Genomic DNA, 15,453 nt, shown 5'->3' with positions numbered 1-15,453 from the left:
TAACTTTAGACAACGTGTACAAATGGGTCGATGTACATGCCCCTCGGTGTTCCTGCGATGCTGAACTGCAAACGATCACACACATCCTCATAGAGCGTCTCATCAGCAAGCCATACTCCGACGCGAACCAGAGAATACCTCGAAGATTGTCCATCAATGGATTTTAAGATACAGCGAAACACGGTGTTGATGTAGAAGTATCAGTTTTTCGATAAAGATAATCATCTTTTGAAGCCATGACTGAGGGGGTTAATGTTGCTACTAAATGAATGTTCGGCGAAAGTTCGGGCATTTCTACTGCATTCTGTAATTTTAATCAGTACATTTGCGCTGACATGGATTCCCTAGTTCAAAGAGGTACCATTTTAACTATTATTTAACTTTATTATTATTAGCCGCTAGAAAATAACAATAAAGTAATAACTAAAGATTAGCTTTAGTTATTTTTATTGTTTAACCGTTGGCAGTCAACCAAAGATCGGTGGTTATTATTTAAAAAACAAAAATAGAAAAAAGGGGGAAAAAGTAAAAAAAAAAAAAAAATAATAATAATAATAATAATAATAAACAATAACAATAATAATAAAAATAAATAAATAAAAATAATAAAATAATAATAATAATAATAAACAATAACAATAACAATAATAATAAAAATAAATAAATAAAATAATAAAATAATAATAATAATAAACAATAGCAATAACAATAACAATGACAATAATAAATAAATAAATAAATAAAAATAATAATAAAAAAGAAAATATATAACAAAAACTATTTCTGTCCAGTTTTAATATTAACACAGGTAATGCAGACACAAACATTAAATAATAATACTAGAATATACGTTCTTAGTCTCCTCCAACAAAACAATATAAATGAGTTAAGTAAAATAATTTTATTCTCTTTGCAGCAATATAGCTTCAATGCGCAACTGATTTGAAACTTACACGATTTGAGAAAAGGATTTTCCTCGAAATATTATGGTACCCGGTCGTAAACATTAGATCACTGTGCAGAAATTTTACTTTTAAAGTAATATTTATTATATACTAGCGAGGGGTACCCGGCGTTGCCCGGATGTTTGTGTCAGGGAGGGAGGTTAAAATAAAATAGTTTTGGTAGGTAAGTATGAAGGATCGAACCCGAACTCTTGAGGCGAAGTTGGAAATTAAAGTGTGAAAAAAAAAAAAAAATACGTGCGACGTTAAGCACTCGGCCACCACGAAATAGTAACGGAAACATGTTTGAATTTATTTAAGTATTAAGGAATTAGCAGGTGCCCGTACTTAATGACTTAATGAGGTCAACGTTGGTTGCGGGGCAGTATTTTATTTACTGCGGGGGAGGGCTGCTTTTTTTATTTTTTTTTGTTTCCCCAAGATGTTTAGACAACGTGCAGCTCCCCATAAAAAGGGGATTGTCCAAATTGAATAGCAATTGTCTGATATAAGGAGAAACTCCGCATTGATCAAAGCTGATTGCTTTTGGACGTTTCCGGTGATCGCGACCGGAACTTTGCCGCCAGAATCAGTTTCGCTTTTATTATATGAAAAAGCCTAATCCACACGCGGCGCTCGAAAAATGTTGAATATTTATCTTTTCAAAGTCGAGCAAATTAAATAGACAGGCGATCCCCGTTGTTAACTCGTAGATATTATCATTTAGACGTGATATAAAAAGTTGTAAGAAGTTGTAAGCCGACCGATCGCTTCTCAGCAAAAAGCCTTTCTCAGGCATACACAAAAAGTGAACATACATACATACATACATACATGATGATGATGATTGCAACGTCTTGTCAGACGAGTGCCACTCCCTAAGACATTTAAAATCCATGAGCCCAAATGCCTGAGGGAGTATCTATACAAAGATGATGTTACAGAGTCTTAGCTTTGTAGGACAGCTAAGTCTCTCTCTCGGTTCAAAATGTTGAGATCCAGCAACAAGCAAGAGCAAGATAGCCAGCAACAAATTAAACTGCAGACCAGCTTAATGCGGGTACTGGTCTCCCGCTTTATGGTTTTTTTAAATCAGAGATTTGCTTCTCCTAGAAAGGTTGCCTTCACCACGGCTTACGGGAGCCCTCTCCACCCCAATAGACATATACACACACACAAATATACACGGTGCTAGTTGGCCGTTGACCCAGAAAAAGAGTTCATTCGCCCTTTGTACGTACGTACGTACTTACGTACATACATACATACACACACACACACACACATTTTCGCTTTTATAATTATATACTAGCGGGGGTACCCGGCGTTGCCCGAGTGTTTGTTTACGGGACGGGGGGGGAGTTTTAAAGGTAGGTAAGTAGGAAGGATCAAACCCGGAGTCACGAGTAAAAGTAGGAAAATAAAGTGTGAAAAAAAAACAAAAAAAAACAAAAACATCTGCAACGTTAACAGTTCGGCCACCAAGAAAAGTCCATTCCAGTTGTTTAGGAAAAAAAAAAAAAAAACGACTACGGTAGATCGGCACGAACGTGAAAACATAATGTGAATTGTCCAGCACGCTAACCACTACGCCACAGAGCACTGCAGCTTAGTTTAGTGATTTTAAATAACTTCACATGAAAGAACTACGAAGCCAAACCGGTGTTCTCTTCTCAACTGTTCCTTGTGAACGATCCCCAAACGGTGTTAAGTGGTGGCAGGGGGGAGGAGGAATTTATTAGAGAGAAAATATTTTACCACTTCCATTGATCTTAACCGATTTTGGCCGTGACTTCTCAGCAGAAAAAGTATAGAAATCTAAGATTATCGAGGAATTTGAGAAATAATAAGCCTATAACACACCTCAGATATTGTTCTGCCGTTTGTGCATATTATATTTGCATGAAATATCTTGATTTTTAATCCTATTAATGTCAAAATCAGACGGGAAAAAATGAGTTCATTTTATTTATATAGAAAGAAGAATAGAGAAGAGATATATATAATGTTAGAAATTTCACAGTTACATCATGTCTTCTGTTGTATTTGTTTTGGACCAATCAGATAAGTCGATTGTATTTACTGCGGAGCGATTCGCCTTGGCGGGCTTTTTGGATGTGTTTCTTTCTTTTTCAGTTCCGACTAAGACAGCCGTACGAAAAAGATAAATGGAACTAACCCACCGTATATGAGACATTTTTGGGGGCTCCAACCTTCGTTTCCTTGAAACTTCAATTTTAAGCCTAAATGATTAGGCTTAAAATTGAAGTCTCAATTCGCTACATGGTAATGTTTCGGAACAATCGGTTTATTAAAAAACCAAAAGATCCTCGTCACGCGACAGAAGTAAACTTTATCTGCTATTTCAAACATCTGGTTGTTTTATGAAAAAAGTGAAACATATTTTTAATACTAAATCGAAGTGAGATTTAAGACTTAGAAATAGACGGCGATTGGTTTCTTAATAAACCAATTGCTTCGACACATTAGCAGGTTTAGTGTAGCAACTACGTAATTTTATCTATATAAATATAAAAATATCATATATATATATATATATATATATATATATATATATATATATATATATATATATATATATAATGAAATAAAATAGATGTACGTAGAAAATATTTAAATAAATATTTAAGTAATAAATTAATTCCAAATAATACGTCCAGAAAATTTGGGGCGACTAGAATATAAACAAAGGGCAGATAACCTCTCCTTTTAAAGCACCCAGGGAGTGAAAAAAAACAAAGACAAACCAAAACCACCACAGTATCGCTTATAAGAAATAAATAATCTTATATAAGTATTTACATACACACACACACATATATATATATATATATATATATATATATATATATATATATATATATATATATATATATATCCTGTGTATTGCTTTATTGCAGGTCAATATTTTTTTAATGTTGAAATTGTTCTGAAATGTAGAGAACTAAAATTTGGGACATTGGAAGAGTTTAACAATGTGCCTGATTTTTGTAAGATTAATCGAATTCTACCAAATTTACATTATTAACGATTGCGAAACTACCACTTTGCATTTATTATTCATTATCCTCAAGTGGCTTTCGGGTCTTTATAAGTGGTGACTCCCAACTAAAAATTAAGTTTAGTTTCAGTATAAATCGGATTGTGTTACTTTGTTCCCTTTTTTAAATGAAATGTTTTAAGTTTTACAAAACTGTTTTAAATGAAATATATTCGCTCTCAACATATTAATGTTTTGAATTGAAGTGTATGACGTCATTTTGAATTGAAGTGTATGGCGTCATAAAAAATACCATTCGCTATCGATATCTAAACTTTTTTATATGTATCGATTGCACCATAGTGTATGACGTCATTTTCCATTGAACAGGCCTCTTTAACGCTAGTCACGTCTCCGCTGACCTATCTAGCGTTGTCAACTGTTCGAATATTTTTTTGAAAAATATATATTTTTTCAATGATATTATTTTTTTACTATAGTATTCAGAATAAATTTAACAAACATTAAATCCATCCCCAAACGTTTGTTTTAAATGTAATATTATATTAGCAACAGTAACATTAAGCAACTTTACTTCTGTGGAAGATGAACTGCCTTTCTTGTGCCGACTGTTTTTTTTTTTTTTTTTTTTTTTTTTTTTTACAAAGGCGTCACCACATTATCAAGGCCCAGAGGCCACTCAAGGATAAGGGTTAGAGAGTGTACAGTAGAAATTGATCAATATAGTAATCATTAGTAATGAAAATTTGGTAAATTTGATAACTTATATGGAACGGCTCATCAAGAACTTATTTACTTTAGACTTGAACACAACCATATTGTAGTCAGCCGGAAAGCAGGAAAACGGAAGACAATTCCACAGGAGTGCAGTTCTAAGAAAGAAGCTTTGTTCATGGAATCTACGTTTAGGTTTAGGCACAGATAAAGAGTGGGGGAAATTATTGATAGTGTTTACAGCTAGACGAGTGTTTCTTGTGAAAGTTTGGCGAGGGGGGACCATAGATTGAAGCTCAGTTGAACACTTTCCATGAAAATAACGATACATCAGAGACAAACTCGCAACATCTCTTCTGTGAGATAGGGGTTGCAAGGAGGAGAAAAGGACATCTCCTACGAGGCTACGAAGTCTATTTTGAACTCTATCAAGGCAGGACAAGTCCTTTCTAGCAGCTCCTGCCCAGATGTGGCAACAGTATTCCATCCTTGGACGTACCTGGCTCTTATATAGGTAGAGAATAGCATCAGCAGTGAGATATCTACTGGATCGATAGAAAGATCCCACCATTTTTCCAGCGGCCTTGGCAACAGATTTGATATACGTGTTCCATTTAAGATCAGGAGTAATGGTCAAGCCCAGAAGCTTGTCAAAACTTGAGGCCTCCTGAAGACGAGAGCCATTCATTTCAATTGATGACAAATGTGAATTAGAATTTAAACGAGTGAATTGAGTCTACGATGATTTGAAGAATTCCAACTAGTCAGCAGAATCTTGGATTACGTTGAATTCTTTTCCACATTTACTGATACAAGCATCATAACTAGATCGCTGGGAAAATGATGAGATCCTTCTATCGATCCAGTAGATATCTATCTACTGGATCGATACTTTCTGATGCAATTCTCTACTTATATAGGAGCCAGGTACGTCCAAGGATGGAGTATTGCTGTCGCATATGGGCAGGAGCTGCTAGAAATATCTTATCCTGCCTTGACAGAGTTCAGAATAAACTTCGTAGTCTAGTGGGGGATGCCCTCTTCTTTTCCCCTGCAACCTCTTTCTCACAAAAAAGACGTTGCGAGCCCGTCTCTGTTTTATCGCAATTTTCATGGCAAGTGCTCGTCTGAGCTCCAAACTAGGGTCCGCCCTCACCAAACATTCACGAGAAACACTCGTTTGGCTGAAAACACTATCAATAATTTCCCCCACTCTTTATCTGTGCCTAAACCTAAACGTAGATTCCATGAACAAATGTTCTTTCTAAGAACTGTACACCTTTGTAACTCTTTTCTGTTCACCTGCTTTCCAGCTGACTACAATATGGCCGTCTTCAAGTCCAATGTAAACAAGTTCTGAATTAATAATTAATCCAATTTTACAAAATTTACACGTCTAACGATTACTATGATATTGTCCTTTTGAACACTGTACACTCTTTAACCCTTATCCTCGAGTGGCCTCTGGGTCTTGATAAGTGGTGACTCCTTTGTGAAAAAAAAAAACAAAAACAAAAACAAAAAACGACGTGTAAATTCGGATATTATGTTCTGCAAGCGAGCAATTCTTGGAAAAAAAACTTTGCTAATTGAAGTTTTGTGTAGTTTAAGGCGCACAGTTTTTGTGATGATTGTTTTTGTGATGATTGTTTTTGTGATGATTGTTTTTGTGATGATTGTTTTTGTGATGATTGTTTTTGTGAGGATTGTTTTTGTGATGATTGTTTTTGTGATGATTGTTTTTGTGATGATTGTTCTTGTGATGATTGTTCTTGTGATGATTGTTTTTGTGATGATTGTTTTTGTGATGATTGTTTTTGTGATGATTGTTCTTGTGATGATTGTTTTTGTGATGATTGTTCTTGTGATGATTGTTTTTGTGATGATTGTTTTTGTGATGATTGTTCTTGTGATGATTGTTTTTGTGATGATTGTTTTTGTGATGATTGTTTTTGTGATGATTGTTTTTGTGATGATTGTTTTTGTGATGATTGTTTTTGTGATGATTGTTTTTGTGATGATTGTTCTTGTGATGATTGTTTTTGTGATGATTGTTCTTGTGATGATTGTTTTTGTGATGATTGTTTTTGTGATGATTGTTTTTGTGATGATTGTTTTTGTGATGATTGTTCTTGTGATGATTGTTTTTGTGATGATTGTTTTTGTGATGATTGTTTTTGTGATGATTGTTTTTGTGATGATTGTTTTTGTGATGATTGTTCTTGTGATGATTGTTTTTGTGATGATTGTTTTTGTGATGATTGTTTTTGTGATGATTGTTTTTGTGATGATTGTTTTTGTGATGGTTGTTTTTGTGATGATTGTTCTTGTGATGATTGTTTTTGTGATGATTGTTTTTGTGATGATTGTTTTTGTGATGATTGTTCTTGTGATGATTGTTTTTGTGATGATTGTTCTTGTGATGATTGTTTTTGTGATGATTGTTTTTGTGATGATTGTTTTTGTGATGATTGTTTTTGTGATGATTGTTTTTGTGATGATTGTTTTTGTGATGATTGTTCTTGTGATGATTGTTTTTGTGATGATTGTTTTTGTGATGATTGTTCTTGTGATGATTGTTTTTGTGATGATTGTTCTTGTGATGATTGTTTTTGTGATGATAGTTTTTGTGATGATTGTTTTTGTGATGATTGTTTTTGTGATGATTGTTTTTGTGATGATTGTTTTTGTGATGATTGTTTTTGTGGTGATTGTTCTTGTGATGATTGTTTTTGTGATGATTGTTTTTGTGATGATTGTTTTTGTGATGATTGTTTTTGTGATGATTGTTTTTGTGATGATTGTTCTTGTGATGATTGTTTTTGTGATGATTGTTTTTGTGATGATTGTTCTTGTGATGATTGTTTTTGTGATGATTGTTTTTGTGATGATTGTTCTTGTGATGATTGTTTTTGTGATGATTGTTTTTGTGATGATTGTTCTTGTGATGATTGTTTTTGTGATGATTGTTTTTGTGATGATTGTTTTTGTGATGATTGTTTTTGTGATGATTGTTTTTGTGATGATTGTTTTTGTGATGATTGTTCTTGTGATGATTGTTTTTGTGATGATTGTTTTTGTGATGATTGTTCTTGTGATGATTGTTTTTGTGATGATTGTTTTTGTGATGATTGTTTTTGTGATGATTGTTTTTGTGATGATTGTTCTTGTGATTATTGTTTTTGTGATGATTGTTTTTGTGATGATTGTTCTTGTGATGATTGTTTTTGTGATGATTGTTTTTGTGATGATTGTTTTTGTGATGATTGTTTTTGTGATGATTGTCTTTGTGATGATTGTTTTTGTGATGATTGTTCTTGTGATGATTGTTTTTGTGATGATTGTTTTTGTGATGATTGTTTTTGTGATGATTGTTTTTGTGATGATTGTTTTTGTGATGATTGCTTTTGTGATGATTGTTTTTGTGATGATTGTTTTTGTGATGATTGTTTTTGTGATGATTGTTTTTGTGATGATTGTTCTTGTGATGATTGTTTTTGTGATGATTGTTTTTGTGATGATTGTTCTTGTGATGATTGTTTTTGTGATGATTGTTTTTGTGATGATTGTTCTTGTGATGATTGTTTTTGTGATGATTGTTTTTGTGATGATTGTTCTTGTGATGATTGTTTTTGTGATGATTGTTTTTTTGATGATTGTTTTTGTGATGATTGTTTTTGTGATGATTGTTTTTGTGATGATTGTTTTTGTGATGATTGTTTTTGTGATGATTGTTTTTGTGATGATTGTTTTTGTGATGATTGTTCTTGTGATGATTGTTTTTGTGATTATTGTTTTTGTGATGATTGTTCTTGTGATGATTGTTTTTGTGATGATTGTTTTTGTGATGATTGTTCTTGTGATGATTGTTTTTGTGATGATTGTTTTTGTGATGATTGTTTTTGTGATGATTGTTTTTGTGATGATTGTTTTTGTGATGATTGTTTTTGTGATGATTGTTCTTGTGATGATTGTTTTTGTGATGATTGTTTTTGTGATGATTGTTTTTGTGATGATTGTTTTTGTGATGATTGTTTTTGTGATGATTGTTTTTGTGATGATTGTTTTTGTGATGATTGTTCTTGTGATGATTGTTTTTGTGATGATTGTTTTTGTGATGATTGTTCTTGTGATGATTGTTTTTGTGATGATTGTTCTTGTGATGATTGTTTTTGTGATGATTGTTTTTGTGATGATTGTTCTTGTGATGATTGTGTTTGTGATGATTGTTTTTGTGATGATTGTTCTTGTGATGATTGTTTTTGTGATGATTGTTTTTGTGATGATTGTTTTTGTGATGATTGTTCTTGTGATGATTGTTTTTGTGATGATTGTTCTTGTGATGATTGTTTTTGTGATGATTGTTCTTGTGATGATTGTTTTTGTGATGATTGTTTTTGTGATGATTGTTTTTGTGATGATTGTTCTTGTGATGATTGTTTTTGTGATGATTGTTTTTGTGATGATTGTTTTTGTGATGATTGTTTTTGTGATGATTGTTTTTGTGATGATTGTTTTTGTGATGATTGTTCTTGTGATGATTGTTTTTGTGATGATTGTTCTTGTGATGATTGTTTTTGTGATGATTGTGCTTGTGATGATTGTTTTTGTGATGATTGTTTTTGTGATGATTTTTCTTGTGATGATTGTTTTTGTGATGATGGTTTTTGTGATGATTGTTCTTGTGATGATTGTTTTTGTGATGATTGTTCTTGTGATGATTGTTTTTGTGATGATTGTTTTTGTGAAGGTTATTTTTTGTGATGATTGTTTTTGTGATGATTGTTTTTGTGATGATTGTTCTTGTGATGATTGTTTTTGTGATGATTGTTTTTGTGATGATTGTTTTTGTGATGATTGTTTTTGTGATGATTGTTTTTGTGATGATTGTTTTTGTGATGATTGTTTTTGTGATGATTGTTTTTGTGATGATTGTTTTTGTGATGATTGTTTTTGTTATGATTGTTCTTGTGATGATTGTTCTTGTGATGATTGTTTTTGTGATGATTGTTTTTGTGATGATTGTTTTTGTGATGATTGTTTTTGTGATGATTGTTTTTGTGATGATTGTTTTTGTGATGATTGTTTTTGTGATGATTGTTTTTGTGATGATTGTTCTTGTGATGATTGTTTTTGTGATGATTGTTTTTGTGATGATTGTTTTTGTGATGAGTCTTTTTGTGATGATTGTTTTTGTGATGATTGTTCTTGTGATTATTTTTTTGTGATGATTGTTTTTGTGATGATTGTTTTTGTGATGATTGTTTTTGTGATGATTGTTTTTGTGATGATTGTTCTTGTGATGATTGTTTTTGTGATGATTGTTTTTGTGATGATTGTTTTTGTGATGATTGTTTTTGTGATGATTGTTTTTGTGATGGTTGTTTTTGTGATGATTGTTCTTGTGATGATTGTTTTTGTGATGATTGTTTTTGTGATGATTGTTTTTGTGATGATTGTTCTTGTGATGATTGTTTTTGTGATGATTGTTCTTGTGATGATTGTTTTTGTGATGATTGTTTTTGTGATGATTGTTTTTGTGATGATTGTTTTTGTGATGATTGTTTTTGTGATGATTGTTTTTGTGATGATTGTTCTTGTGATGATTGTTTTTGTGATGATTGTTTTTGTGATGATTGTTCTTGTGATGATTGTTTTTGTGATGATTGTTCTTGTGATGATTGTTTTTGTGATGATAGTTTTTGTGATGATTGTTTTTGTGATGATTGTTTTTGTGATGATTGTTTTTGTGATGATTGTTTTTGTGATGATTGTTTTTGTGGTGATTGTTCTTGTGATGATTGTTTTTGTGATGATTGTTTTTGTGATGATTGTTTTTGTGATGATTGTTTTTGTGATGATTGTTTTTGTGATGATTGTTCTTGTGATGATTGTTTTTGTGATGATTGTTTTTGTGATGATTGTTCTTGTGATGATTGTTTTTGTGATGATTGTTTTTGTGATGATTGTTCTTGTGATGATTGTTTTTGTGATGATTGTTTTTGTGATGATTGTTCTTGTGATGATTGTTTTTGTGATGATTGTTTTTGTGATGATTGTTTTTGTGATGATTGTTTTTGTGATGATTGTTTTTGTGATGATTGTTTTTGTGATGATTGTTCTTGTGATGATTGTTTTTGTGATGATTGTTTTTGTGATGATTGTTCTTGTGATGATTGTTTTTGTGATGATTGTTTTTGTGATGATTGTTTTTGTGATGATTGTTTTTGTGATGATTGTTCTTGTGATTATTGTTTTTGTGATGATTGTTTTTGTGATGATTGTTCTTGTGATGATTGTTTTTGTGATGATTGTTTTTGTGATGATTGTTTTTGTGATGATTGTTTTTGTGATGATTGTCTTTGTGATGATTGTTTTTGTGATGATTGTTCTTGTGATGATTGTTTTTGTGATGATTGTTTTTGTGATGATTGTTTTTGTGATGATTGTTTTTGTGATGATTGTTTTTGTGATGATTGCTTTTGTGATGATTGTTTTTGTGATGATTGTTTTTGTGATGATTGTTTTTGTGATGATTGTTTTTGTGATGATTGTTCTTGTGATGATTGTTTTTGTGATGATTGTTTTTGTGATGATTGTTCTTGTGATGATTGTTTTTGTGATGATTGTTTTTGTGATGATTGTTCTTGTGATGATTGTTTTTGTGATGATTGTTTTTGTGATGATTGTTCTTGTGATGATTGTTTTTGTGATGATTGTTTTTTTGATGATTGTTTTTGTGATGATTGTTTTTGTGATGATTGTTTTTGTGATGATTGTTTTTGTGATGATTGTTTTTGTGATGATTGTTTTTGTGATGATTGTTTTTGTGATGATTGTTCTTGTGATGATTGTTTTTGTGATTATTGTTTTTGTGATGATTGTTCTTGTGATGATTGTTTTTGTGATGATTGTTTTTGTGATGATTGTTCTTGTGATGATTGTTTTTGTGATGATTGTTTTTGTGATGATTGTTTTTGTGATGATTGTTTTTGTGATGATTGTTTTTGTGATGATTGTTTTTGTGATGATTGTTCTTGTGATGATTGTTTTTGTGATGATTGTTTTTGTGATGATTGTTTTTGTGATGATTGTTTTTGTGATGATTGTTTTTGTGATGATTGTTTTTGTGATGATTGTTTTTGTGATGATTGTTCTTGTGATGATTGTTTTTGTGATGATTGTTTTTGTGATGATTGTTCTTGTGATGATTGTTTTTGTGATGATTGTTCTTGTGATGATTGTTTTTGTGATGATTGTTTTTGTGATGATTGTTCTTGTGATGATTGTGTTTGTGATGATTGTTTTTGTGATGATTGTTCTTGTGATGATTGTTTTTGTGATGATTGTTTTTGTGATGATTGTTTTTGTGATGATTGTTCTTGTGATGATTGTTTTTGTGATGATTGTTCTTGTGATGATTGTTTTTGTGATGATTGTTCTTGTGATGATTGTTTTTGTGATGATTGTTTTTGTGATGATTGTTTTTGTGATGATTGTTCTTGTGATGATTGTTTTTGTGATGATTGTTTTTGTGATGATTGTTTTTGTGATGATTGTTTTTGTGATGATTGTTTTTGTGATGATTGTTTTTGTGATGATTGTTCTTGTGATGATTGTTTTTGTGATGATTGTTCTTGTGATGATTGTTTTTGTGATGATTGTGCTTGTGATGATTGTTTTTGTGATGATTGTTTTTGTGATGATTTTTCTTGTGATGATTGTTTTTGTGATGATGGTTTTTGTGATGATTGTTCTTGTGATGATTGTTTTTGTGATGATTGTTCTTGTGATGATTGTTTTTGTTATGATTGTTTTTGTGAAGGTTATTTTTTGTGATGATTGTTTTTGTGATGATTGTTTTTGTGATGATTGTTCTTGTGATGATTGTTTTTGTGATGATTGTTTTTGTGATGATTGTTTTTGTGATGATTGTTTTTGTGATGATTGTTTTTGTGATGATTGTTTTTGTGATGATTGTTTTTGTGATGATTGTTTTTGTGATGATTGTTTTTGTGATGATTGTTTTTGTTATGATTGTTCTTGTGATGATTGTTCTTGTGATGATTGTTTTTGTGATGATTGTTTTTGTGATGATTGTTTTTGTGATGATTGTTCTTTTGATGATTGTTTTTGTGATGATTGTTTTTGTGATGATTGTTTTTGTGATGATTGTTTTTGTGATGATTGTTCTTGTGATGATTGTTTTTGTGATGATTGTTCTTGTGATGATTGTTTTTGTGATGATTGTTTTTGTGATGATTGTTTTTGTGATGATTGTTTTTGTGATGATTGTTCTTGTGATGATTGTTTTTGTGATGATTGTTTTTGTGATGATTGTTCTTGTGATGATTGTTTTTGTGATGATTGTTTTTGTGATGATTGTTTTTGTGATGATTGTTTTTGTGATGATTGTTTTTGTGATGATTGTTTTTGTGATGATTGTTTTTTGTGATGATTGTTTTTGTGATGATTGTTCTTGTGATGATTGTTCTTGTGATGATTGTTTTTGTGATGATTGTTTTTGTGATGATTGTTTTTGTGATGATTGTTTTTGTGATGATTGTTTTTGTGATGATTGTTTTTGTGATGATTGTTTTTGTGATGATTGTTTTTGTGATGATTGTTTTTGTGATGATTGTTTTTGTGATGATTGTTTTTGTGATGATTGTTTTTGTGATGATTGTTTTTGTGATGATTGTTCTTGTGATGATTGTTTTTGTGATGATTGTTTTTGTGATGATTGTTTTTGTGATGATTGTTTTTGTGATGATTGTTTTTGTGATGATTGTTCTTGTGATGATTGTGTTTGTGATGATTGTTTTTGTGATGATTGTTCTTGTGATGATTGTTTTTGTGATGATTGTTTTTGTGATGATTGTTTTTGTGATGATTGTTCTTGTGATGATTGTTTTTGTGATGATTGTTTTTGTGATGATTGTTTTTGTGATGATTGTTTTTGTGATGATTGTTCTTGTGATGATTGTTTTTGTGATGATTGTTTTTGTGATGATTGTTTTTGTGATGATTGTTTTTGTGATGATTGTTTTTGTGATGATTGTTTTTGTGATGATTGTTCTTGTGATGATTGTTTTTGTGATGATTGTTTTTGTGATGATTGTTCTTGTGATGATTGTTTTTGTGATGATTGTTTTTGTGATGATTGTTTTTGTGATGATTGTTCTTGTGATGATTGTTTTTGTGATGATTGTTTTTGTGATGATTGTTTTTGTGATGATTGTTTTTGTGATGATTGTTCTTGTGATGATTGTTTTTGTGATGATTGTTTTTGTGATGATTGTTTTTGTGATGATTGTTCTTGTGATGATTGTTTTTGTGATGATTGTTTTTGTGATGATTGTTTTTGTGATGATTGTTTTTGTGATGATTGTTCTTGTGATGATTGTTTTTGTGATGATTGTTTTTGTGATGATTGTTTTTGTGATGATTGTTTTTGTGATGATTGTTCTTGTGATGATTGTTTTTGTGATGATTGTTTTTGTGATGATTGTTTTTGTGATGATTGTTCTTGTGATGATTGTTTTTGTGATGATTGTTCTTGTGATGATTGGTTTTGTGATGATTGTTCTTGTGATGATTGTTTTTGTGATGATTGTTTTTGTGATGATTGTTTTTGTGATGATTGTTTTTGTGATGATTGTTTTTGTGATGATTGTTTTTGTGATGATTGTTTTTGTGATGATTGTTCTTGTGATGATTGTTTTTGTGATGATTGTTTTTGTGATGATTGTTTTTGTGATGATTGTTTTTGTGATGATTGTTTTTGTGATGATTGTTTTTGTGATGATTGTTTTTGTGATGATTGTTCTTGTGATGATTGTTTTTGTGATGATTGTTCTTGTGATGATTGTTTTTGTGATGATTGTTTTTGTGATGATTGTTTTTGTTATGATTGTTTTTGTGATGATTGTTTTTGTGATGATTGTTTTTTGTGATGATTGTTTTTGTGATGATTGTTCTTGTGATGATTGTTCTTGTGATGATTGTTTTTGTGATGATTGTTTTTGTGATGATTGTTTTTGTGATGATTGTTTTTGTGATGATTGTTTTTGTGATGATTGTTTTTGTGATGATTGTTTTTGTGATGATTGTTTTTGTGATGATTGTTTTTGTGATGATTGTTCTTGTGATGATTGTTTTTGTGATGATTGTTTTTGTGATGATTGTTTTTGTGATGATTGTTCTTGTGATGATTGTTTTTGTGATGATTGTTTTTGTGATGATTGTTTTTGTGATGATTGTTTTTGTGATGATTGTTTTTGTGATGATTGTTTTTGTGATGATTGTTTTTGTGATGATTGTTTTTGTGATGATTGTTTTTGTGATGATTGTTTTTGTGATGATTGTTTTTGTGATGATTGTTTTTGTGATGATTGTTTTTGTGATGATTGTTCTTGTGATGATTGTTTTTGTGATGATTGTTTTTGTGATGATTGTTCTTGTGATGATTGTTTTGTGATGATTGTTTTTGTGATGATTGTTTTTGTGATGATTGTTCTTGTGATGATTGTTTTTGTGATGATTGTTTTTGTGATGATTGTTTTTGTGATGATTGTTTTTGTGATGATTGTTCTTGTGATGATTGTTTTTGTGATGATTGTTTTTGTGATGATTGTTTTTGTGATGATTGTTCTTGTGATGATTGTTTTTGTGATGATTGTTCTTGTGATTATTGGTTTTGTGATGATTGTTCTTGTGATGATTGTTTTTGTGATGATTGTTTTTGTGATGATTGTTTTTGTGATGATTGTT

Source organism: Euprymna scolopes, chromosome 31, assembly GCF_053919585.1.
Source record: "Euprymna scolopes isolate OS-2025 chromosome 31, ASM5391958v1, whole genome shotgun sequence".
NCBI classification, from domain to species: Eukaryota; Metazoa; Mollusca; class Cephalopoda; order Sepiida; family Sepiolidae; genus Euprymna; species Euprymna scolopes.
Note: the sequence above shows the minus strand (reverse complement) of the source record.